This window comes from Oryzias latipes, chromosome 9 (assembly GCF_053564925.1).
Source record: "Oryzias latipes strain Hd-rR chromosome 9, Olatipes_Hd-rR_3.1".
Classification (NCBI taxonomy): Eukaryota; Metazoa; Chordata; class Actinopteri; order Beloniformes; family Adrianichthyidae; genus Oryzias; species Oryzias latipes.
Window position 1 is genome coordinate 9,516,649 of NC_136245.1, and position 24,463 is coordinate 9,541,111.

Consider the following 24,463-nt stretch of genomic DNA (forward strand, 5'->3'; position numbering starts at 1 on the left):
CGGGCCTTCCTGATTTATTGATTTTCCCCTAAGGAGGGCTGCATTATTCAAAGGCATTGAGAAAGTTTTCCTAACTGCATTGTAATCCAGCCATTGCTCATAACTGTTGGTCAAACTTCTACATAATAAACATACATTACATTTTTGTTCCTATGGAGGTGCTGAGCATCCTGAACCATTGACTGCATATGAGAACTGGACTGGGCGGCCCCTCCCACATCACGCTTCATCTGATGCGTGATCAAATGCATCTATTATGATCCATTAAAATGACTCCAAATCATGTTGTGAATTTTAAAAGTGAAAAACGAAAGTGTTTTAAAGTAAAATAATAAGCGGAACTTAAAATCCCAGAGCGTTATTCACTGGGACGCTTTTCAAAAGGACGCAAATATGGCTGACCCTGCAGACCGTGGTGTTGCTACCCAGTCTGTACAAAAATGGCAACCTGATTGGTGGCCCGGATGCGCGAGTCTTATGTCACATCCTATTGTTGCCAACATTGCAACAGAATTAGATTAGCACCCGAAAGTCATATACATTTATTGTTCCTTTGCTGTTGCACTGTTGTTGTAAGACTTGTAATGCATGAATACATAAATTAGCACCTGGTAGTATTTCCCGACAGTTTTGCCTCCTTTTTGTCTATCCAAGCCATTTGAACAACAATAACTCAGTGTTTGCACGGTTCTGTTTTCATCAACAACGGAGCGACTGAATTACTGAAACTCTCTGAAACTCTGCCTAACTGCAACACTTTATAGTTGTATATAGTTTAATATTGTTGTATAATAGACAAATAAAATCTCAGCGATGAGAGATATCATGACAGCCACGCAGCTTGGAGTCATTCTCTCTGTTTGATTGGATTTATTTTTTAGATGAAAAAGAGAACTGGTGGCATTTTACTCTGAAGAGATTCCTACTGTTTTGCAGCCAAATTAAACTCAAACAAAATAGTAGAAGAAGAAAAAATTTGCACATACGTGATATAGATCAGGTAGACCAAGCTGTACGGTCCAGCTATGCACATGCACGACGCATTCCAGATCTGTAAAATTTTCTTTTCTTTCATTCTTTTTCAATATTAAAATAAACGTTTTCATCATTGCAAACACTTTAGGAGGTTATTATTATTATAAACATTTAAAGACATACCTTGACCGGTGAGTCCTATAACATGCTTGGGTGGAAATAGACGTATTTCGCACATGCGAGGACCGATCGGGTAACCGTTTCTGATCGGGTAGCAGCATGCGTGATCCAACTGCTTTAGCTACTGTCTGGAAGCATTTTGGCTTTTTCAACATTAACCATCAATGGGCTTTGGTCAAAAGTGAGGATGTGTGTTCGTTGTGTCACAGCAAAATTAAGTATTTAGACAAAACAAAAAACATGCGGAATCAGATCCGGAGGAGGAGAGAAACCATCCGGGTGCTTCTGCATCTGCGAGTGCTTCTGACGTTCAAAGGAGCATTTTGGAAAACACGAGGAAATTCATTTTCATTCATTCAATTGAATGAAATGAATGAATGAACGAACGAGGAAACTCCCATCAAAGCCAAGTAAATAACCATTAATTATGTATTCTGTAATGGATTATTTATATTCTTAATAAAAGTTACCGGTAAACAATTTTATTGGCCTTGTATTTACTTACAGTACAAAAGCATTTTGGTGGAGAAAGGTAATAATAATAAGTAATAATAAGGGTAATAAAAAATGCATAGATTCTGAATGTATTGATAATCAAATAGAAGGGTAAGGTGCCTAAAGATTCCCACAGGTTGACAGATTTCATGCAGTTTTCTTTAATTGATAGGGGTGTGAACTTCCAAAAAGCTCACTCCTGACTGGTGAGAATGGTTGCCGTAGAAATGTTAACCCGGATCAACCAATCACTGCTTACAGATGTTGTCTGCTCCAACATGGCAACGTCCGTATCGTGAAAAAATGGCGACTGAATTGACTTAATGTGGTTGGAGCCAGAAGTCTCTGGGTGACGTCATACTCAGTCCAGTTCTCATATACAGTCCATGGTCCAACAGTTAGATCCAACCAAGGGATTTAAACCTTCTTCTATATCCTGGCATAATTTTAATTCACAATTGACTGAATACGCACTTGTCTGTTCAATTAAAGTTCAGCCGTATTAGTGCTTAAACTTTGGCAGAGGAAAACTGGCCTCATTATGCAGCCCGACTTGAGCAGAGTAGGCAGGAGAAAGGGAAGAGAGGGGGATGAGTGGGTGAGGCACAGGATGAGACAGAGCGAGGAAATTCAAAGAGAGGGATGAGATGCAGAAGAGCAAAAGCTTCACATCTTTGAGCGACTGCAATCAGAGCTGCTGCCAAAAAAAAAATAGCAGTAAATCCACATTCGATGGAAACATCCCAGCAGGCCCCACGTCCATGAAGACGGGGCTGCAGGGCGTGCAGCACTCTGCACGCTTTTATGTCAAGCGCTGCAGAAATGTTGCCATCCGTAGCATTTTGACAATTAGAAGCAGGGAATTTGCTGAGACAAGAGTCATCCTCTGGTAAACTGTGACTTATTCCGGTCAGACTGCTGAATATTTGAAGTCCAGCGGCATGCTGGGGACAAGCTTTAACATGAAATATGCAAAGTCTGTGCATGTGATGGACTGATGTCTCAAACTGTGGTGCAGATGCACAGATTTGGTAGTGGGTGAGTCCAGGTTCTAAATCTTAGTATGGCCACAGTCTAGAGTTGTGTAAAATCACTGTAAAAGTAACACTTAGGGTAAAATATTGGGATCAGTAGCGAAACACGGATAAACTACAGCAAAACGTGATGCCTTTTTCCTTTACATTGACTGTAAATTGGACCAACTGGGTGTGATGTCACCCAAAGAAATGACTTACTCCAACGAAAAGAAGACCATTTTTTTGTGAAACGGAGTCAGCCGCCAGTAACAGGGGTGCAATGATTCACCTTCCCCACGATCCGGGTTAAAATTTGATTGTTGGTTGCAGTTTTGTTTCATTTTAATTTGTATATTACAAAACAACAGCAACAAAAAATTCAGAAAAATCTGAATATTTTAGTTGGCTAATAAGATAGTAACAATGAAAAAAAGTCTCTCGATTGGCTTATACTAAGCCTGGTATAATGGAATAAAACAAGAAAAGCTAAATCCTTCCTTAATTTAGCACAGCACGTAAATAAACTGGTATGCAGTGGCGATATGATTGTCTTTTGTCGTGATTTAGTTTAACGGTGTAACGTAGGTTTCAGTTTTTGAACCAGAAGTGTGGCATCCTCTATCAGTAAGCAGTGATTGGTCCGAGTCGTACTGAGTACAGGTTTCTACGGCAACCACTCTCACCAATCAGGAGTGATCTTGCTTCAAGTCCACACCCCTACCAATTGAAAGCAGGCTCAGGAATATCTGTCAATTAAACCTTTCAAACACTCAACGTGAATCCACCTACTTATACTGAGGCCAGTTTACAACTAGAATAACTTGCACTAAAGAAAAAATATTAAAATTATTATTAACAACATGTTAACAAAAGGTATCAGAGCAAGAATGGTTATTCTGACAAATTGAATGACTGAATGACTATTTATTTCTCAATAGAACTATTTTGGCTTCTTGAAGCCAGCAGGTACTTCCTGTTTGGAATACAAGGGGGGAGGGCTCACTCAGTCCAGTTCTCCTATACAGTCAATTGTGCAAACTTGCAAAAAATAGTGATACTTAAAAGTTGATGTGTTTAGAAAAACATTGAATTTGTGTTTGCTTCCTTTCGTATCTACAGTTCTGGCTGCGCTAGTTTCTTAAAGATGCTTTATGTCTTGGTTTGGTGAACTCCGCCACAGAACACGTGTGCTGTGTTTGCTAAATAAGCACCAGCGTGATGCTAGGCTACGGCATGAATTATACATCCACGCATTTCATGAGTAAACTAGTTTGAAACAGACCGGGCTACAAAAAAATCCACATTGGGCTTTAAACACATAAAGAGAACATTTTGACACTTGAACAGCAGAAGAACTAAATCTCTGCCAAGTCGACACTAATGGGGATCAAGAGGAGCTGAGATGAAACATCTGAAGGTTGAATATCCGAGGGAAAGTGGAGAATGGAAGGAAGGCTGCTTTACGCTTCAATAATGGCTGAACAAGGCTGGAAAAAGACTTGAAAAGTTGAAATATTAAAAGGAAACTTTTGCTGAGCTTTTGGTTTTCTCAGAACAGATTGCTCATTTTCTATGTAGGAGTCTGGTCCTGCTGAGCCTCTAGTGACGAGACGAAACATCCACCTTCTACTGCACTGGTGTGTGTAAAACAGCAGCATCCAGCATGAACGATTAGCTGCAATGTGGGAAAACGTGGGTTGAACTCTGGGGTGGTTTATAACAATCATTTTAGCAAATTTTTGGGAGTCAATCTTATTCTTTAGAGCATTGTCTGCTCTGGTACCTGAGATGGAGAAATAGAAACCTTGTTTTAGTCTGGGCATCTGGTGTCCTTTTTTTATTTGTGTACTTACTTTCTTTTTTTCTTCTTTCCAAAACAGGCTGAAGAGGAGAATAAATGTCCAATTTCACAAACTAGCAGATGGCGACATGGGAGAGAGGCCATTTGGAATAACCCAAACAACAGGCGTCCGCCATAAATGATGCATCCTTTTTGAGGAAGGGTAACCACAAACACAAACACTTCACAGGACAAAGAAGGTTTGGAGACGACAGCCTTCTATTCGGGGCGATGCAACCTCTGTTTTTGTGTTTAAAGTCCAACTCCAATCATCTTTTGATGTATCATAAAAGAGGTTCTCGTGAACATTTATTTATGATTATGTCATTTTTAGCCAAAATCAAAAAAAACTGTGTTGTTTTCTAGGACAAAGTTTCTGTAGAGCGACAGGAGTCCAACAGAAATTCGCCTCTGTGTTGTGGGCAACCCCAACCCTTCTATCTAGCTGAGAGCTCTCTGTTTACACGCTCTCCTAATAGCTTAGACCCCTTTAGAGCCCCGGCGTAACATTACCGAATGCAAAAAAAAAGCCAAGATTCTTTAGTGCCAGCAACGCAAATATGTCCCCAGTAGAGGACATTTCTAAACCACTGCATACTGTGGAAAAAAACTAATTTTGGTATCTACAAAGTACATGTGTGATACCAGTGATACCAAATGCACAGGGGTGGGATTCTGGGAATTGTAGTTGTTTTGGTGGGCTGAAATTTTTTTTTTTCTGGTAGTCAGGATGATTATGGAGCCAAGACGCTTTTTCTCCTCATCAGAATCAACTGTTACTGTATGTTGAAGAGCGTGTGTTATTAGGTGTCATCGGCGACACTGCAGGTCCTAAAAGGTTAACCTGTAACCTTTTTCAAGTTGTGGGTTTAAAAGTGTGACTCCACATTTCTTGGTGACTTCTGTGTGTGTCTACGTCCCTGCACTCATATCTGCTTGGCATAAGCGTTAGCCTGTGCGGCCCGCCACTCTGCTCCCTCGCCATCTGCCTCAGCTCTCCGAACGGGTCACGTGGCCACATCTGTTCACAAACACACACAGGAGCACCAAAACAGTCCCGGGATCTGCTGACAGATACGCAGCAGAAGCTCGGGCCTGTCGGCAGAAACCAGAGAGCTTTTTAGAGAGAGGCTGAAATCTGCAAAAAAGGGAAAAAGCTGGTGCTTCAACTGTTGCTCTATAGATGTGAGACAACAAGCTAGAATGCATCATGTCTGGCTGACGGCGATCTGAACAATCGGCTCAGCCGGCGCAGATATTACATCATCAGCATAGATCTATTCAATCAACCGTCTCTGCTGAACATCCAGCTGCCCACTGAGGAGGGATGTCAACAAAGCTGGGGTGGGGGTGGGGTGGAGGGGGTAACAGAACCTCTTTCATTGACGTGATGCATGTGACACATACGTGACAGTGTATACACATGCACAGCATACGCAACACATCTGGCGCAGTCACAAAGTAGCAGCCGTGACACAATGTTGACCCCGGTTTCCCAACAGGAAGTCCTGAAAGTGCGCCAATCTGTTTGAACCGCCTGCATTTCCAGCAATTTGATGGAATATTTTTCTCTTTGTTAGAAGAGCATCTTTTTAGAGCAGGGGGTCTGCAACCTTCAACACTTAAAGAGCCATTCCGGTCGATTCCTTACTGACCACTACCAAGTAGAAGCCACAGAGGCTTCCTTCTCCCCCTGGAAAAATAAAACACTCCTTCATATTTATGTTATTGCTACTTTTTTGATAAATAAAAATGAACTATATCTTTTTTTCCATAAAGAAAACACACATATAAAGAAAAAATAGCCTTTTTTTCTAAATTTGAAATAGGTTACAACTTTTGGCATGACGTCCTTTCAAAATAAAATACATAGAGTCATCTCAGTGCAGCAAATGTTTTAGTAGGTAGTAACGTCAACAGGAATTTTTTAAAAAACTATTACTATACTATATAAACTTATTTTACCACTGTTAGTGCATCTCAGCCATAAATCTGTAAAACTAACTAACTAAAATAAATCGGAGCTAATTAAGTGACTTTTACTCTGTTTATTTAACCATATGGCACACTTAAAGTCCTTGAGACAGTCCACTTTGAGTTCTGGTAGGGCTTACTGACCTGGAGTTGTGTGGTACACACCGCTCTGCCTAAATGTTTTAGTAAAACTCTGGGAAACTATGAAGCTGAAATGCTTGATGGATTGCTGGAGCGTTATGGCCTCTGTAGTCAGGAGCCTGGTGGAGTGATGCGCACAATGACTTGAATAAAGTTTGACTGTTTTGTTTCGCTTGATGGGCCTAATAATCCGAAAAAGACTCTAATTTTCAAAATGACTTTTTGTTTTCCACTTTCTTCAACCAGACAGTCACAATGGACGGGTCAAAAAGCAACATGTGGCTCCGGAGCCTCAGGTTGTATGCCCCTGGTTCAGACCTTTTAGTTTGAAAAAAACTTGTTCTGTGGAGAGGAAACGAGTGGCTGACATTTAGGAGCACTTTAAGGTTTTAGGAAACCCTAAAGCACTGAAGTCAGGATGGAAGTAGAGGGAGAAAAGAGGGTAACTTGGAGGGACATGCGAGCATCGCTGCAGACTGTCGTCTGCCATTTAATTGTGAGGATGAGGAGCGCCTGAGGGAAGATGGGAAGAAGGCCGGCCTTCAGGATGTGGAGCCCATTGTCTGTCCGACAATGAAGAGATCAATTCGGCAGGAGTCCTGCGGCTCTCTCAATGCCGGCATTAACATCTGGAGCCACAAAGCTTGTGTGTGTGTGTATGTGTGTGTGTGTGTGTGTTTGTGTTTCACACAAATCCTGAATAAGCCAGATTTTCCACCCACTTTCCATTCCACCCTCAATGCAAATGTCAAGACGTTGCATCCACCGAGAAACCTGCACAATTAGCATACTGCAGCTTCATTTATGAGCTCCCACTAAAGTCGCCTCATCCTGCACCAGCACTGTCATCACACCAACGCCAACAGAGCCAGAGCATGCAGTCATCTTCCCATTGACAGAGCCCGGCCAGCCGCCCCGGAAAAAAACATCCCAAAACAATCCCACATCTGCACAAACAGCAAATCAGAAAGTAAATCCTCCACACTAAGCCGGATTCTTTCAACCTTCACTCAGTCACTTTGTTCTGCAACATCCCCTTCACTATCTGCCATCAGATTCATATGGAGTCTTAAAAAAAGCCCCTCCTGACTGTCCAGTGGAGGAGGCCCCCCCACACCAATTACAATAATCACTTAACTGAGGTCACTACTTACTTTATTTAGTTAGGGAAGAAGAGAAAAAGCTCTGGGTCAGGCTCCGTTGGTTTATTTAAGCCAAAAACTAAGAACTATTTGAAAAAGAAAATTGACAAAAACAAACCAAAAACCTTAAATGATGTTTGCATAGAAGATATGGGAGCCTGGTTGTTGTTCATGCAGGGAATGTGAGGTTCCCTGCAGACCCTCCAAACTTTAACCATGTTTTTCCATTTTGTTCTATGGATCCAGTGGAGCAACGCGCGCGCACGCAGACGCACGGAGCGCAGCGAGATCCAGAAGTTGATTCCCTTCCGGCCGCTCCTGACCGCAGTGCGCTGCGTTTGGATAAAGTTGCATCTCGAGGATCCAAAAAAAAGAAACGACAAAATTTGGATTCCAGTTCTCTAGAAAGCGCATCCTGCCTCCAACTTGGATTCAAGAAATACATAAAAGTAGTGGCAACAGTTGGCAACAGTTGGAAACCAGGACGCTCCGGGGTCAGGGTGTTTTTCTAGTCGTTTTCTTAAGAAGCTGACGCGCCCCCGAAGCACCACAAAGGCGCATTTAAAACAAAAACCAGTCGCGTGAACTCACCTCAACGCCGGGATGCAAGAGGATCCCAGCCGCTGCGTCCTGCGCTCTACTCCTCCGTCCTCTCCCGACACATCCAGCGGGCTCTCTGTCTCCCTCCGCACTCCGTTATCTCGGGTTTGAATTGGAGTTATAAATTATTCCACATCCTCCTCGTCAATTTCTGATGAATTTGGCGCGCAGCGCTGCTTGTTTCTCCTCTGCGACTTGAAATGTTTGGACAGGAAATACGCAAAAAGAAAAAGATGAGGCGCATCCAGCCATATGATCCTGTCATTCAGTTTTCGCACAGAAGAACTGGCTCTCCGCGCAACTCCCTCCCAAGGCTTTGTAACACGAAACCAGAGGAGGAGGAAGAGGAGGGGGAGGAGGAGGAGAAAAGGGAGGGAAAAGAGCTGAAAAAAAACAGAAGAAGGGGAGAGCGTGGATTTTAATCCTGTGTCATCATAGCTAGAGAGATGCGTCCTCAGTGCCAGAAGTTTCTGCAGTCCAGGCAGAGCCGTGCGTCAAGAATCGGCCGCGCTGCGTCTCCGTGCCGAGCTCAGCTGGACACGAGGCGTGTGTGAGAGCGCGCGCGTGTGTGTGTGTGCGTGGCGTGGCGCTGCGGCGCCTTTGCGCCCCCAGCCTGCTTCTGCGTGGTACGAGGCGCAGCACGGACCTGCATGCTTAAAAATAAATAAATAAATAAATAAATAAATAAATAAATAAAATACACAAGAAAAGAAAAAGGCACACAAACGGGTCTCCGCCCTTAAAAACACATTTATATGAAAATTAAAGTAGCAGCGAGAAGAAATCGTCTCCTTTAGGTGCTAAAATGTAAATAAATGTATTTGTTTTATTTCAAAGGATGCAAAAGGACACCAACTAAGTGAAAAGCTACAAATATTCCATTTCAAATCATTTATTCCATCCAGCTCTCCGCCACAGGAAAAATGATCTTTTGTAGTGTTGAACAGATTATGGCTGAGTTTTTCCTCTTTTTGGTTTAATTTCTCTGTATTTATGTCACCCTAAAGAGAAACTCTTTCTCAATTAGGAAGAAGCCACCATGATCATAAGAACCATCTGTCATGGGATTAAGGATACAGGAAAAAGACTAAAACACCGAAACAAAAACACTAAAACATTGGTCAAAAAGCCAAACAAGTTACTGTTTGCCAAACGGTGCACACGTCGAGAGATTGAAATTTCCCTTGTATCGTCTTTTGATCTAATTCAAAAGGTTTTTTTTATCATGAGTATTCCCTTTTCAGCCCAAAAAACAATTTTTTAAGACACAGTTTCTGCAGTAGTTCATTAGAAACTTGCCTCTGAGTTGTGGGCGGGACCGTTGGTAAGCATGTCTTCATTTCCCATGATCCCTTTGTTTACCCTCTCTCCCACTAGCTTACAGCTCCTAAAACCCCAGGCTAACATTACTGATGCAATGCAAATAGGGAGCAATACAGGAGCACAGTTTAGAGCCAGATGTCAACTCGGATGAGGAAAACAAAGATGGATATGGATCTGTTTGTCTAAAAGAGGATGCATCAGAATGGAGCACAGCGGGGAGTTTGTGGCCCGCCCACTGCTACTGATTTCAAACAGAATTTTTTTCAGCTGCTCCTGATTCACAATGATTTAAATATAGAAATCCTCAGAAATTTTCATCGTAATTAAACACAAAAATACTACATGAACATGTTAAAAACACTGATTTTCATTTATGACCTACTTCATATGTATCTCTAAGATATTTACAAAAAAGAATGAAATATCTTCACAAAAAAAAAAAAAAAAACTAAAGTTAAAACACTGATTGAGATTTGTAATAAAACTTGCAGGACTTTTGGGAGAAAATGTCAGCATGCAGACCCTTCAAGCCCTCTTTAGGAAAAGCAAACTATAATTCATTCTGCAATATTTATCATTTGAAAAGAAAGAAAAAAAATAAAATAAAACAACTTTCTTTGCTGTTTGAGTAAATGTTTTCAGTGAGTCAAAATAATGAAAATGAATTGTGGTAAAACAATGATTTACTTCAAATTTCTTTGGCAATTTTGATTTTGTTACTCCGTGCCGTAAACGCAAACTCCCAAAACTGTTTCCTCTCAGACTTATTCCTCTTTCTGGATGTTTTCATGACAATTTTGTATTTAGGAATTCATATTTCATGTTTCTTGTACACGGCCGAATGAACTCAAACTCTCATATCAATGAGACATCGACCACAGGAAGAAGTGCGTTTTTGCAGGAAGTGACTCCCAGCAGAAGCAGAGTCGAGGAGGCAGACGTCTGTCTTGACGGGACGGAGACACAAACAAGGATAAGACAGATAAGCACAGACATAAAAAAAATGAAGGAAAACAAAACAAAAATGAAGAAAATAAAAGAGGATCAGTGGATCATGCCTACTCAAATGAAGCATCTAGAAGACGAGATCTTTAAGTTTTGTTTGAAGGCAAAGAAAAAGGTCATTTTTCTTTCTTTGGGTCTCAGCTTTGACATTTTCAGGAATTTATGATTGTCAAGTCAATCGTTGATAGAAATGTTCCAATCCTTCTCATAGTGTTCTAGATTTGTTTTTGTTCTGTCAGAAGGGCAAATAAATGTTACAGTTTTTCTGGGAGACTGCTCAAAAAGGTGTGTTGTGCGGTATATGCATATACATGCCAGCCTTACAGCCTTTCATCCATCCATCCATCCATCCATCCATCCATCCATCCATCCATCCATCCATCCATCTTCAGAACCCACTGAATCCCCTTCAGGGTCATCTGGTTGCTGGAGCCTATCCCAGCAACTGTTGGGCAAACAGGTTGCCTGTCTATAGCAGGGCCACAAAATCACACACATTCACACTTAGGGACGATTTAAGGTAACCAATGAACCTAGGAAACATGTTTTTGGACTACTGGAGTGCTAAAAAAAAAGCATACACCAGGAGAACATGCAAACTCCACACAGAAAGGACCCAGCCAGAATTCCAACCAGGGGCTGACTATTCTGGTTATTAACTAATTTTATCAAAGATAAAGATAAAATCTGAAATTTTAGGTACAACACAAGTGAAGAACTGAGATTCCTGGAAGCTCAACAAGAACTAAACTTAGTTTATACAGTTTGAGCGTGAATATTGAGAAAACGTCAGACAGACAGATATATAGATACATATACATTAATAGAATGTGCATGAATGTAGCAAGCAGATTACCAGAATAAGATGACCAAAAATGAAAAAAATATTACCGTCGACCTTCAGTTTCCCCCTTTCTTAATGGACTCACTGAACAGTCTAATAAAGCAGATTTTCCTGGGTTTATCTGGCAGGATGCCCTCATACTGCCTTCATAACCAGCTGCACGGTGCTGCACGGTGGTGACATCACTTCCCGTTTGTGCTTTACGTCACTTGTTTGTTTGCATTGGATCGTCAGCCTGCATTAAAACCTCAATGAGTTTATGTGTTTGTTTCAAACTAGAGTTCATGTTAGACTTCATCATGATCACAACTATTTAGATTATTTTCATCTTTAAAAAATGTCTTTATTATTGTTGTTTTTGTGACTTAATGTTGTTCTGACTGCGATAAAAAAACAAAAAACAACCTCATATTTGAGCCCGACTGTATATTGCTTCAGGGAAGAGACAGTTCTTGTTGGATGTCAGTCTATATTCTCAGTGAGGACTTCTCACTTTTCCTTAAATGCAATGTTTTGCAACTCAGTCTAAAAACTAACAACCGGCCTCCACAGTTTGGAGTTTTGAGATCTAATCCTAGCTTTCATTACTCATTGAAAAGGTGATGTAAAGTCATTGATGTGCATATGCCTTGTTAGTTATAAACGTCCATTTTGGGCAAAAAACCCCCCCCACAAATAAAACTTCAACTTTTGGGTAAAAGTTGCAGAGAACTCACAGATTGAGAGGAATTATTTGTAATTTAGTGTATTTATAATCTGCAGTTTTACAAAAGCATAGATTCAAAAATATAAGTAAACAGAAGAATCAAAATCCTCCTGAACTTCATTTTCAGTTTTAAGTGCAGCTTAATCCTGCTGTTATAAAACACAATGTTTATCAAAGGCTGTACGCTACAAATAATCCAGAGGTTAAGGACCGAAACCCAAACTGACACGCAAGATGCTGGATTATCAGTAAAAGATTAAAGATTAAGACAAAACAAGGATTTTCTAGGTTTAAAGTGAACATTTTTTTGTCTTTATAAAGACACAAATGCTACTAAAAACAACACAGAGCTTCATTAAAAGAAATTTCTTTTGATCCAATAATGGTTTATTGCAGAAATATGAGTTAGCGCGCTGGAACATCTGTCAGTTCAACAGATGCTGAGACAGATTACCAAATAAACAAGGCTCAATTTGCAGACGTATGTTTGCAAAACAGGGTTAGATTGTATGTTTTTTCATTTTGGAAATAAAATCTGCTCCCAAATTTTTGAACCTGACGGTAATTTTTTGGGACGTCCCACATGCTAGTGTGATGTGTGTGATGTTGGATATTGATTTCGCATCTGCAGTATTGAGGTTTAGTGTTTTGATCAAACCCTCTTGTGTGTTGATTTCGTCATCATTTCAGGCTTCAGAACTGGACTGATTGACCCCTCCCACTTTCATTCCAAACAGGAAGTCAAACTCCCATAGACTTCGAAACCAGGGGCGTCTAAACGTTTTGCGAAGAGGACCAGATTTGGTGAGGTGAAAATGTGTAAGTGCTATTTGTTTGGATTCTGTAACCCTTGTGCTATCCTAGGCACTTTAACATTGGGAGTTGGGTCATCTAGACCCACTAGACAAAGCTCTGAACCTTTTTTCTTCAATGATTTGTGATCTTCACTGGTGTCCATGGATTACATGAAATCTTTCCACCTTTATCCACCTTTGTCATGGTAGGAAGAACACGTCAATGTAAGGGTGGGGTCATCTAAGATAGCACAAGGGTTAAACCCTAAAAACAAATAAACTATTGAATGAAAATTCGATTCTAAAGGGAAACTTTTAATTTCTTCACATAAGACAGAAAAAATCGAACTACATTTTTTAATCCAAATTCCTGTAAGTTTCTGATTTGAAGACCAGAGTTAAAAGACAGAAAAAGTCTGTCAGGAAGAAAAAAAAATCCCTGACTTTATATGAAATGTTACATTTTATTCACATTGAAAAGCTCACTGGAATCTTCCAAATGTAAATCATGTGAACAGGAAAATAGTTGTCTAATGTCAAACTCATTTACACTGAGGGCCACATCAGCATAGTGGCTGTCCTTGAAGGGCTAGATATAACTTATACATGTAACTAAATGTAATGAAAAATAAATGTAACTGCTCCCTAATGTTAGATAACTCATTTATTTATTTATTATAACGTTTAAAGTGACAATTACAGATGCATAGAAAAATACGTTTGCTTATTACTCTAGCATAAATCCTTTTTATATTGGTTCTTTCAGGCTAGGTTATATGGACAGTGTTTAAGTCCTAATGTATAGTTGCCCAATCCGACATTTCAAGTCCAATACCCCCCAGATATGAATAAATAAATACACATGGATTTTTAGTCTAAGAAATTAAAAGCTTTTATGTTCTCGCGGGCCACAGAAATTGACATGGAGGGCCACATTTGGCCTATGGGCCTTGAGTTTGACACACGCTTTGGATTGTGGGCCGAACAAGATCAAAAATTACTTAACACACTAAAGCTAAACTTTAATACCTTTTAAACCAGGACAGGACTATTAATCTAGATTAGAATAAACTAGGTTAAACCTTAAATAACGTATAATACTTTGATCCCCATTAAAATACATTCTGTCAAAATTATACAAATATGAACATTCTGTAGAACAAAAGAAACAAAGCCAGTAAATATTAATAATTAAAAATTACAAATCATTCCGTTGTCTTCGCTCTTATTTCCATTTTTAAAACTTTTAACTTTTTCAAACGTATCAGAGGGATTTGATTTTATTCTATAGGTACCCTTTAAGTTTGAAGATTGTATTTTGCGCATGAATAATTGAATATTTTATAACAAATAAGTGCATGACGATCACATTTACACATGGATGCCTTTTGAAACTTCCTCTGGGCTAGCATGCTTTTCTGAAGAAGGGGAACGAACCTTAGGTACATCCATGCCAAATTTGGTGGTTGTACCACAAAATGCTAGATTTGTCTGAAATATCAAACTAACCGGCTTTGCTATCAAGGCTATGAAGGTCAAGTAGCCGCAGGTTCTAAGCCACAATGGTTTATAAGGTAATTTAGGCTGTCCCAAATAAGTAATCATACACAGTTATTAGAAATAGATTTTATGACAGCAGCTAGCAGGTTGGTAGAATTTCAAATGCGGGCCAGACTTTGGACATGCCAAATGGTTGATAGACAAATTCTGTGTCGGGACTTCCAAAAAGCTCACTCCTGAATGGTGAGAGTGGTTGCCATAGAGATGTTGGCTCAGACCAACTTGGACAAATCAATGCTTACTGTCATCTGGCCCAACATTGGCGACATTTGTATTTTCTACTGGTGATGTCACAGTCGCTAGGTCCAGTTATCGTATGCAGTCAATTGTTTAAGGATACGTTTTTTTTTATTTTAGGGACATAAAAAAAATGTTTGTCCTGCTACTTGGTCACTATCAGATGTGACAAAATTAGCACAGCTAAATGAAACTCCGAGCTTTATAAGGGAGAAACACTTCAACATAAAGCAATAAACGAGACCTTGATCTCCACTTTGTATTTTCTGCTTCTCTACTGGTCAATAATGGCTGAAAGGGAAAAAAAAATACTGTTCAAATTAATTTGAACAGATTGTTTCGCCTCAAGGTTGACAAAATTTTTTTTGTCTTTTTTCCTTTCTGTGCAGCTATAGGTGACGTTCATCTGCTGACCTCAAATTCAATTATTCTGGTTTTTTTATCCCAGAATGCAGAACAACTTCAGTCGAAATCTGCAGAAACTGTTCAGTTCTTACTTTCTGGATCCTTTCATGGCCTAAAAACGTGTGCACATGTCAGCTTTACAAGTTCATCCTTTTATTTTTTGTGTTGGAGTGTCTTTGGAGCCCACATTCAGTCGGCGCCTTTTGCTTCCTAACCTTTAAAAATGCCTCACTTTTCATGCTGAACTCCGCCGCAGTTGAATTCACACCGGCGCTCCGACAGCAGCCCATTTACAGACTTTTTTTTAATTTTATGTATGAATTTGTTGGAACACCTGCGGTGGGCGTCACGGAGCAGCATTTCGGTTCATCATTCAATGTACAGCCGTCAACAGAGTGGATTGGGGGGAGGATGGAAACTTTCCTGCATCCACCACTGCTGCAGCTTTCACCCGAGTCGAAGCATAAATTATGGTCTAATGGCTGTCGGAAAAGGCACAGAAAGGAGCGTCGTCATGCTAACGCTAAACAATAATAAGGATGCACGAGTAATTACAGCCCTGGAGTGGCACCTTCCTCCTAAAGCGAATGCAAAACGATGAAAACGTTCTCTGCTTTGGAAGCAGCACCAAAACAAATAAAGTTTCACCTGAAGTTTTTTTGTTTTTGTTTTTGAGTCTTAACTGAAGTGTGGGGTTTGGGAGACTGCAGACACGTGGGTCCATCAGCATTGAGCATGAATGGCCTTATTTGTTTCCAGTTCGCCAGACTTTGGACTTTAGATGAGAAACAATAACCCTTTTAGAGAAAAAGTGCTGAAGTCACTCCTCCATAAAAGCATGAATTATTCATAAAAAAAAACAAGTAAATGCAAAACTTTCTTTAAAACTGTGGAGACGAAGCTTCAAGGCCTTATGAGGAATCAGAATGTGGACAAAAACAGCAAACTAGAGGTGATTTGATCGACCCAGACATTGGGATTCAGTGTAACGCTAACAGTAGATAAAGATTGATAGAATGAAATAAAATGACTGTGAATGTATACTTAATATAGCACTTTTCTTTTTTCTTAGAGGTCCCACAGTGCTATACTGTCAGAGTCCCATTTAAACACTGATGGTGGCTCTGCTACCGAACACTGGAGCCAATCAAAAACCACCATGAAGTTCAGTGTCTTGCCCTAGGTCACTTTGACACATGGGAAGGCAATGCAGGAACTGAACCTGTGATCTTTCAACCAGCGGTTGACCGTTCTACCCAGTAGCGGTTGTAGGAACGGGCAATACGGGCAATTGCCTGGGGCGCAAAGTTAAAGGGGGTGCAATCCCTGTGCTTAGAAGGAAAAAAGAATTGCGCCGCTATCTTTTTTTTAATTACCTGTTATATCACAGACTTTGTACCGGCCTGAAAGCTGTGAAAGCCTCGATTACGCAACACCTGGATCATCGCGTGCCTTTTGATTACTTATGCTTATAATGTCATTCTTCATTAAATATTGCAGACATTTTCATAACGTGTCTTTATTTTCCATTTAAAATGTATTCTCTACGTCTGCCTGTCGTTTAGTTGGTGTCAGTATTTGACAAAGACTGCAGGTAATGCACGCAGTAAAACAGCTGCGCTTTTTGAGATCATAAATAAACAATAGATCATTTGTTTATGAAAGACTTCATGTTTTTTGGAGGATTTTTACTGTTGGTCTTGAACAAAATTAGGAAAATGCCATATATTTTTGGAGTAATTCCAGGGATGAGTTATATGAATTCATTTTTACTGTTTTGTAAGACCTAAAAATGATATTCACAATAACAGGTTTAAAAAAAAATCAATGATAAGGCGGTTCCAACAGGAACCATCCATGCATCAATTTTCTAAACCAAATCATTCCTTTCGGGTCATGGGGAGGGAGGGATACCCCTTGGAAGCACAAAGCCTGTGAGCTGACATTGTTTGTTGTATTAGACAGAAATCCTTTACTATAGTGGCAAAAAGAAATCATTGGAACATTGTAAGTCATTTACTGGATGTTCTTTTTAAATACATTTTTCACATCGTTTTGACCTTTTCTGTGCTTTGTTTTTGGCTTCATACATTTTTTATTTTGTCTGTACACTTTATAATAAAACGAGAAAAAAAGTTTGATTTTAAGTTTTATAATTTTTGCAGTGAGAAAATGATAAAATGTACCATTCAGAGTTGAGTTTTTTGTACAGTTTCAGGTTTATAATTGAATTATATTCTAATATAATGAAAAGAATACCTGTAAAAAAGAAGCTGGGTTGTACTAAAACAATCTGACATAAAAAATGATGTATAGTCACTCATTCTATGAGTTGCTTCAGGTATTTGAAGTGAGTCAAAAGTGCAGGAAATTACACAGTAAAACCTGTTGAGATTATTCTCTTTATGGCAGTAACTATTAGAAGGTCAATCACAAATAACACTATCTAGTCCATCTTCATCCCACTGAGCTTTTTCATCTTTATCTTGAAGATTTCTTTCACCACTACTGAAGCTGACACCGGGTGATGGAATGTTGTTGCTTTCGGTGCTGCTGTCTCCATTAAACTTTAAAAGACATTAAAACGTCATCATCAAATACGACTTTTGAACAACTCTGAAACTCTGATCAACTTCTTAAACCATTAAGGCTTTATGGTTCTTTAGCAGAAACACACCAGGTTTTTTTCTTCTTCAACATTTCTCTTTCGAGTCCCAAAAATGAGAGCACAAATTTGAGAAACTAGGACCTGATCTGGATTAGCGTGTGACGTGAACAGGACTGCTAAACCCTCTTCTCCCTGCTAATTTATGAGAAACCATGTTCTGACCCAGTTATTCCCAGCGGTTTAAAGTCAGACAATATTTCCATGGACAAGGCTGAGGTGGGTGTCCGATTTTGTTTTTAGCTTCCAGTTGCCCTTCACCTTCAATGTTAAAGTTTACCTTCATCCTCTGCCAGATCTATGCAGCTGGTTTAAACTTTATTTATACACTAGATTTTATAGGAACCATTAGATGTAGTTATATAGATTTTTTTCTTAAGCCATAACAGTCAAAGTGAAAGTTAAAAAAATCAGACACCAACTTTAGCCACTTTTACGTTCCGACGAATAAATACAAAAAAGCAGTGACAATAACTGGTATTTTCTAAAAATAAAATAAATGTGAATTTACCATTTGAGCAACTTTATTCGCAGCATCTTCATAACATCAGCCAGTTACTGAATATTCTTTATTACTATTATAGTCTGTGGGAACAAATGTTGCGATAAATCCATAGTTGGAGTAAAGACTCCTGGTTTTTGTTTGTAAAAAGCAGACTTCTTTTATTTTGAGGTTGAAGGCTCTTCGCCCGTTTCCTAGCTGCATTTTTTTTAACCAAAAGTACAACAATACATTTGTTTTTTGTTAACTTCAGGGTTTCAATTTTTTTGGTTGGTGCAGCTGCTATAACCCTTGTGCTATCCTATGACCCCACCCTTACATTGACGTGTTCCCCCTACCATGACAAAGGTGGATCAAGGTGAAGAGGATTTCATGTAATCCATGGACACCAGTGAAGATCACAAATCATTGAAGAAAAAAGGTTCAGTGCACTGTCTAGTGGGTCTACATGAACCAACTCCCAATGTTAAAGTGCTTAGGATAGCACAAGGGTTAAAAAGGTAGTGGATGGATTTTCGACACGTGACTGAGCGACTTGACATGAATAAGTCGGTTAAGTGGTGGGGAGAATCCAGTAGTTTTTCATAATAAAACTTCCTTCAGAATAAGAATAAGATTAAAAGTAAAAACGGAAAAATGTAGGTCGTGTTTTAATTTTTCTGCCACTCGAGACCAACTGTCCAATGGATCGGTACCAGTCTGTGAAACAGCATTTGGGGGCCACTGTTCTAAATGACCAAACACACTCAATCCAGGTAAAGGGAGGAACTAGCAAACGGGAGGGTGCAGAAGAAGTGTGGTGCTACATGTTTGGGAGACTTATAGCTGTCCTGGAAGACTGTACATATATGCTCCAAGATGGTCCGGGCGGGACAGGCACAGGAAACTCCTCATTTAGGTCAACCTTTCATGGTAACATGGAAAACATGTCAAAGCTAAAACATGCACCTCCTGTTTGAATAAAAGGCTAAATCACAGCTTAATCAAAGCGGTTAGAGGTCAAATGAATGAATGAAGTTGTGAAGAATCCAAACAGGTAGCACATCTGCCAAACCTATAAAGCAGGTTGAGGCTGTGAGAAAGTTTCATTAAGAAGCGGAGCACAGGTCATCTCCCAGGAGTCGCTGCTCTCTTTGCTCTGCTCCTCTCTGTTTGATGTGTTTGAGATTTTGGGTTTCTGTGATGGACCAGTGACATGTCTGGGGTGTAATCGGTCTCTTGTTCCAACAAAAACTGGGATAGGTGACCCTGAGCAGGACAAAAAATATGACAAAATAGACGTTTCTTTTTTTATATGGTCAATTCAGGAAATTGTGTTTAACCCTTTAACACCAGAAATATTGCCAGTGACAACTAAATGTCTGAAGGTTTTATTTTTTTTCATTTTTTTTACTATACTTTATTTTATGTGATATTATTACATATTTTATGTGTTTTATTTTTCTCACATAAAGCACTTTGGGAATGCTGTCTTAAACATCACTTACTAAATAACACACGCTCTTTGACAGACCGTAACTCTTTGACACTTACACAATCAACCTGTCTCAACTGATTCTGATGTGGATATTCTATGAAAATGGGAGCCTTGCACCAATATGTAATACATTACTCATGTAGAGTTTTGCATCCATATCCAACACTTTGCAACACTTTGAAATACTTTGCAACCTAATAATAACACAAAGTGTTGCAGCAAATTTTAATACTTTACAATACTATACAACACGTTACAAGACAGAAGTTTTTTAAAGTGTTGCACCATTATGGAACACTTTACGATTCTTCACAATACTTTACAACACATGACTAACGTAAAGTATTGCACCAATGTGTGTTTCTTTACAGCAATTCACAACACATTAGTAATGTAGAGTTACACCAATATGCAACACTTTACAACACTTTACAATACTATACAACACTTTGCAACACATTACTGATGTAAAGTGTGACAACAAAATGCAAACACATTATTAATTTAAAGTGTTGCACCGACATGCAACACTGTACAATCTTTTTCTATACTTTACCAATGTACTATACCAATGCATTGTTTACAATGTTCACTAATGTAGATTTTTAGCACCAGTATGCAAGACATTGCACTGATATGCAACACTTTACAATACTTGCAACACTTTACAACACATAACCTAAGTAATGCGTTGTTTATCTGTCACTGGCGTAAATCTTAGCACCAAAATGCAAGACATTATTATCGCAAAGGGTTGCACCATCATGCAACACTTTACAAACCTGTAGCAATTCATTATTTATGTAAAGGTTGGCGATAGTGGCTCAGGTGGTTGAGCGGGTCGTCCAATGATCGAAGGGTTGGCGGTTCAATCCCCGCTCCCACCAGCCAAAAATGTCGTTGTGTCCTTGGGCAAGACACTTCACCCTCCTTGCCTCCAGTGTGGCTCCACTGGTGTGTGAATGCGCATGAATGATCCCGGTGATGGTCAGAGGGGCCGTAGGCGCGAAATGGCAGCCACGCCTCTGTCAGTCTGCCCCAGGGCAGCTGTGGCTACAACCGTAGCTTACCATCACCAAGTATGAATGAGGAGTGAATGAATAATGGACACAATGTAAGCGCTTTGGGTGTCTTGAAAAGCGCAGATAAATCCAATCCATTATTATTATATTATTATATTTAACGTTAATTGACTTAAAGTGTTGCACTGATAGGAAACGCTTCATTAACAACATTTTTTACCGATGTGCAATGCTTTACAACACTTAGCAACAAATTACTCAGTAAAGTGTTGCACTGACTAACGTCGTGTTGCATGACAGCACAAAGCCGCTTTTCTGATTGGTGAGAATCTGTCATGGTTTGAGTTTGTTGTGTCTTGTTTGGTTCTGTTTCCTGTTTTATTTTGAAAGGTTTCCTGTCTTGTCTTGTTTCTTGAGTTTTACTTCCTTTGGTCCCCATCTACCCTGATCGTGTTCACCTGTGTCTTGTCTACCCTGTCTGTATTTAAGTCTTGTCTCTGCCTTCCTCCTGTGCTGGTCCATTACCTTTTGTCATGGTGTTCATGTCTCCATGTTTTTGCAACGCTCATGTTTCCATGTCCCTCGCCACGCCACAGTAAGTTTTTGTTTGTTCTGAAATCCTGCTCTGCAGCGCTTTTTGTTCATTAAACCCTCTAGTCCCTGAACTCCGTGCGTCTGCATCTGGGTCCTACCGGCTCTCGAGCCAACCCCTCACCGTGACAGAATCAGCTGATTTACGTAAATTGCATAAGCACTTCACTACTGTAAAGAGTTGCACATCAGTGCAAGGCTGCTTTCCTCCGCTTTAGAATCTGCCGGAGTTCTAGTAAATGCTAAAACGGTTGAGAGCTACGTTGAAAGAATGTCAAGATTGGAACTCAAGGTCTGGTGTTAAAGGGTTAAAAATGACCTGTTGTTCCAAGAATAACTTCTACCTGTAGATAAAACACTTTTTAAAACTTGATACCCTATTCTAATAGGAAGATACTAAAACATCAGACTATCAGTTCAAATCATTTTTCCAACTAATGTGCATTTGACAAAAAATGAGTCCAATGGGAACAGACAGGACCCACCTTACAGCAGAATCAGGATGATATGAGATGGATCAAAGATGGATCCAAATGCAAAGTAGCAAATGGTTTCCACGCCCCGCAGTGGCGGCAGGGCTCTAAACGACAGATAGCCCGGCTTGTCATAATCGATCTAAAGGTCTTTTCGCAACGCTAGCTTTCTGACAGAAAACTGCTTTCAGCAGCAGCTGATCTGTCACAATTCATCTCATTACGATTTCACGGGTAAACATTTGTGGAACCAAGTGGAGAGATCTCCCGTCTTTATCGGAGATAAACTGCTTGGATGTTTCGCTGCCCCGACAATCGCCTGGTGGTTAATATCTATTGAGATGAGTGTATGAAAGCTCGTCCCCCGTGATGAGTGGCTCCCTCGTTCCCCGGACTGAGAGGCGGAAATTACTGCTCAACAGAACATCGTTTCATTTGACTTGAATATTCATTAATGGGAGACGGGGAGTGACAAGAGAGCTTTTAATCACAGCATTTTCAGGGCGCCAAATAAAATTGTCAAAGAATGGCTTCTTCATGACCACTTCTGATCCGACTGATTTCAAATGCAGATGAAAACGTGGGCTTTGATTAAAAAAAGGAATTAAAGTGGGGCAGTTCAGGAGAGAAGTACGTTTTTTTTCTTTCTCAAGTCAGCAAGTGAGGCTTCATTTTCTTTAAAGTCGGGATGATAAATCCACTGATGATGGAGATAAACCGCTTCTTCAGCTCTGATTTTCTTCACTTAATTTCACAAAGCCTTCAAGTCTATATATATAAATATCACAGCAGGATCTTGGTTCCATTCTGATCTGTGTAGCTTGCCTATCTGCTACCAGCATGCTAATATATCAACATGTGAACAGGGACAGTTTTGGAAGGCCATTCCAAATGTTCTTGGTCCCAGCTGAGAGTTGCAAAAGTGCTGAGTGAGGCAGGAGCCAGGTCCCTGGGACAACACATATATCTTTTCTTTATCTTTCCGCCACGCCCCCTGTGCACATAAATTGGTCTTAAGCTTCAGCTTCTATTTTTCTGTGATGTTTGACTCATGAATTTTCTTCAAACCAAGCAAACTTAAATGACCCCCGGGGGGAGGGGGGCTCAATGCTCCAATACGCCACGATCTGCTGCAGGAAGAAATAAGTTCCCGGGCCGCGGCTGGGCCTGTTTTCCAATCAGAATGCCATTCGTTCTGCAAATATCTGCATGAAAACAATCCTCGGTTTAATGAAATGAAGATTTTTTTGAAACTTTTTTTTCAAAAGGCCATTTTCTGCCTCAGGCTTTTTGGTGGTTTGTCCTGACTGCACATAATTTCTGTCCACTTGTCTGGGACAAAGCTGGGATGAAGGTTGAATGCAAAAAAATTGCACCATGCAGTGAAGCTGTGTGAGGTTCAGTTTTTTTTTTTTTGTTTTTTTATTCTGCGGCTTGATTCGGTCTCATTATGCACAATTTCACAAAATAAACAAAGCTGCAAAATAAACAAAACATAGCGCTGATTGGAAAAAATATATCTAAATGCAAACTGCTGGCTTTCTGACTGGTGTTGCCATGGAAATAAATCAAATGGTTCTTTTTTGGTCCATTCCAAAGACTTTAATAAATAAAAACTTTGACTGCTTGAGGGTCCAGATGAACGGTAACACCAACATCTCTGGAGCTAAACTTTGACAACAACTTTTATTTGTCAAATCCAACCCTGGAGGATCATTTTCCTTTGATAATCAGTTTGTAGCCTTCTAACTTCAAACTAACTCTTTGTCATCTACAAAGGGAGCTACTATCAGCCAAGACGAGGTCTGAAGTCAGAAGGAGAAAAAGGTTTTGTTGGAGAACCCACACCAGATGTATTGAGGGTGCAAATTCTTGATTGATTAACGATTTCATCTCTCTGGGCTGAAAACACTTCAAATTAGAGCAAATACAAGATATGTTGTTCAATTTCACATGAAATCCCAAATGATGCACCAATCTTATGTGTTTGTCTTTATGACATACTGTTTTTGGTGTTTCAACATGTTCTTGTGGCATTTTCTGATGATGAAGACAAATATTTCAAACATTTCTGAGTATTTCTTTATTCAAATCATTGTGAATCAGGGAAATGCAGTGAAAAATATGTCAAAAATACAATCGGCAAGCCACAAGCTGCTCTCCTCCATTTTGATGCTTCTATTTGTAGACGACTTGATCCATGAACGTCTTTGTTTTCCTCGTCTGAGCTGACATGGCTCAACACTGCACGGCTGGAGAGGTCCAAAATTTCTCACCATTTTTGTTACACTGCTGATGTTGGGTTGGGGGTGTGAGGAGCTGTAAGCTAGCAGGAAAGAGTGGAAACAGGTGCGTGAAGAAAAGTAGGGACGTGCTTGCTCCTGCACCTACAGTCTCACCCACTACTTCGAGATAACCTTTTAATGAAATACCTCTGCTGGAAAACGGTTGTTTTCTTCTGGAAAACAACCGCTTTTTTTTTGTTTGAATTTTGCC

At 39.9% G+C, this 24,463-nt stretch overlaps 1 protein-coding gene across 3 annotated transcripts in view; it reads right to left on the bottom strand.

Annotated features, from left to right (window-relative positions):
* Positions 1 to 8,983, bottom strand: part of sema4c (sema domain, immunoglobulin domain (Ig), transmembrane domain (TM) and short cytoplasmic domain, (semaphorin) 4C) — a 114,748-nt gene extending 105,765 nt beyond the window's left edge. Inside the window, exon 1 of one of the 3 annotated variants that reach the window (XM_011479538.4) lies at positions 8,355 to 8,983. The gene's annotated coding sequence lies outside the window, so the exon portion shown is untranslated. The remainder of the gene's footprint in view (positions 1 to 8,354) is intronic. The other 2 variants (XM_020706185.3, XM_078952185.1) reach the window with 2 other exon arrangements.
* Positions 8,984 to 24,463: the final 15,480 nt, after the last annotated feature.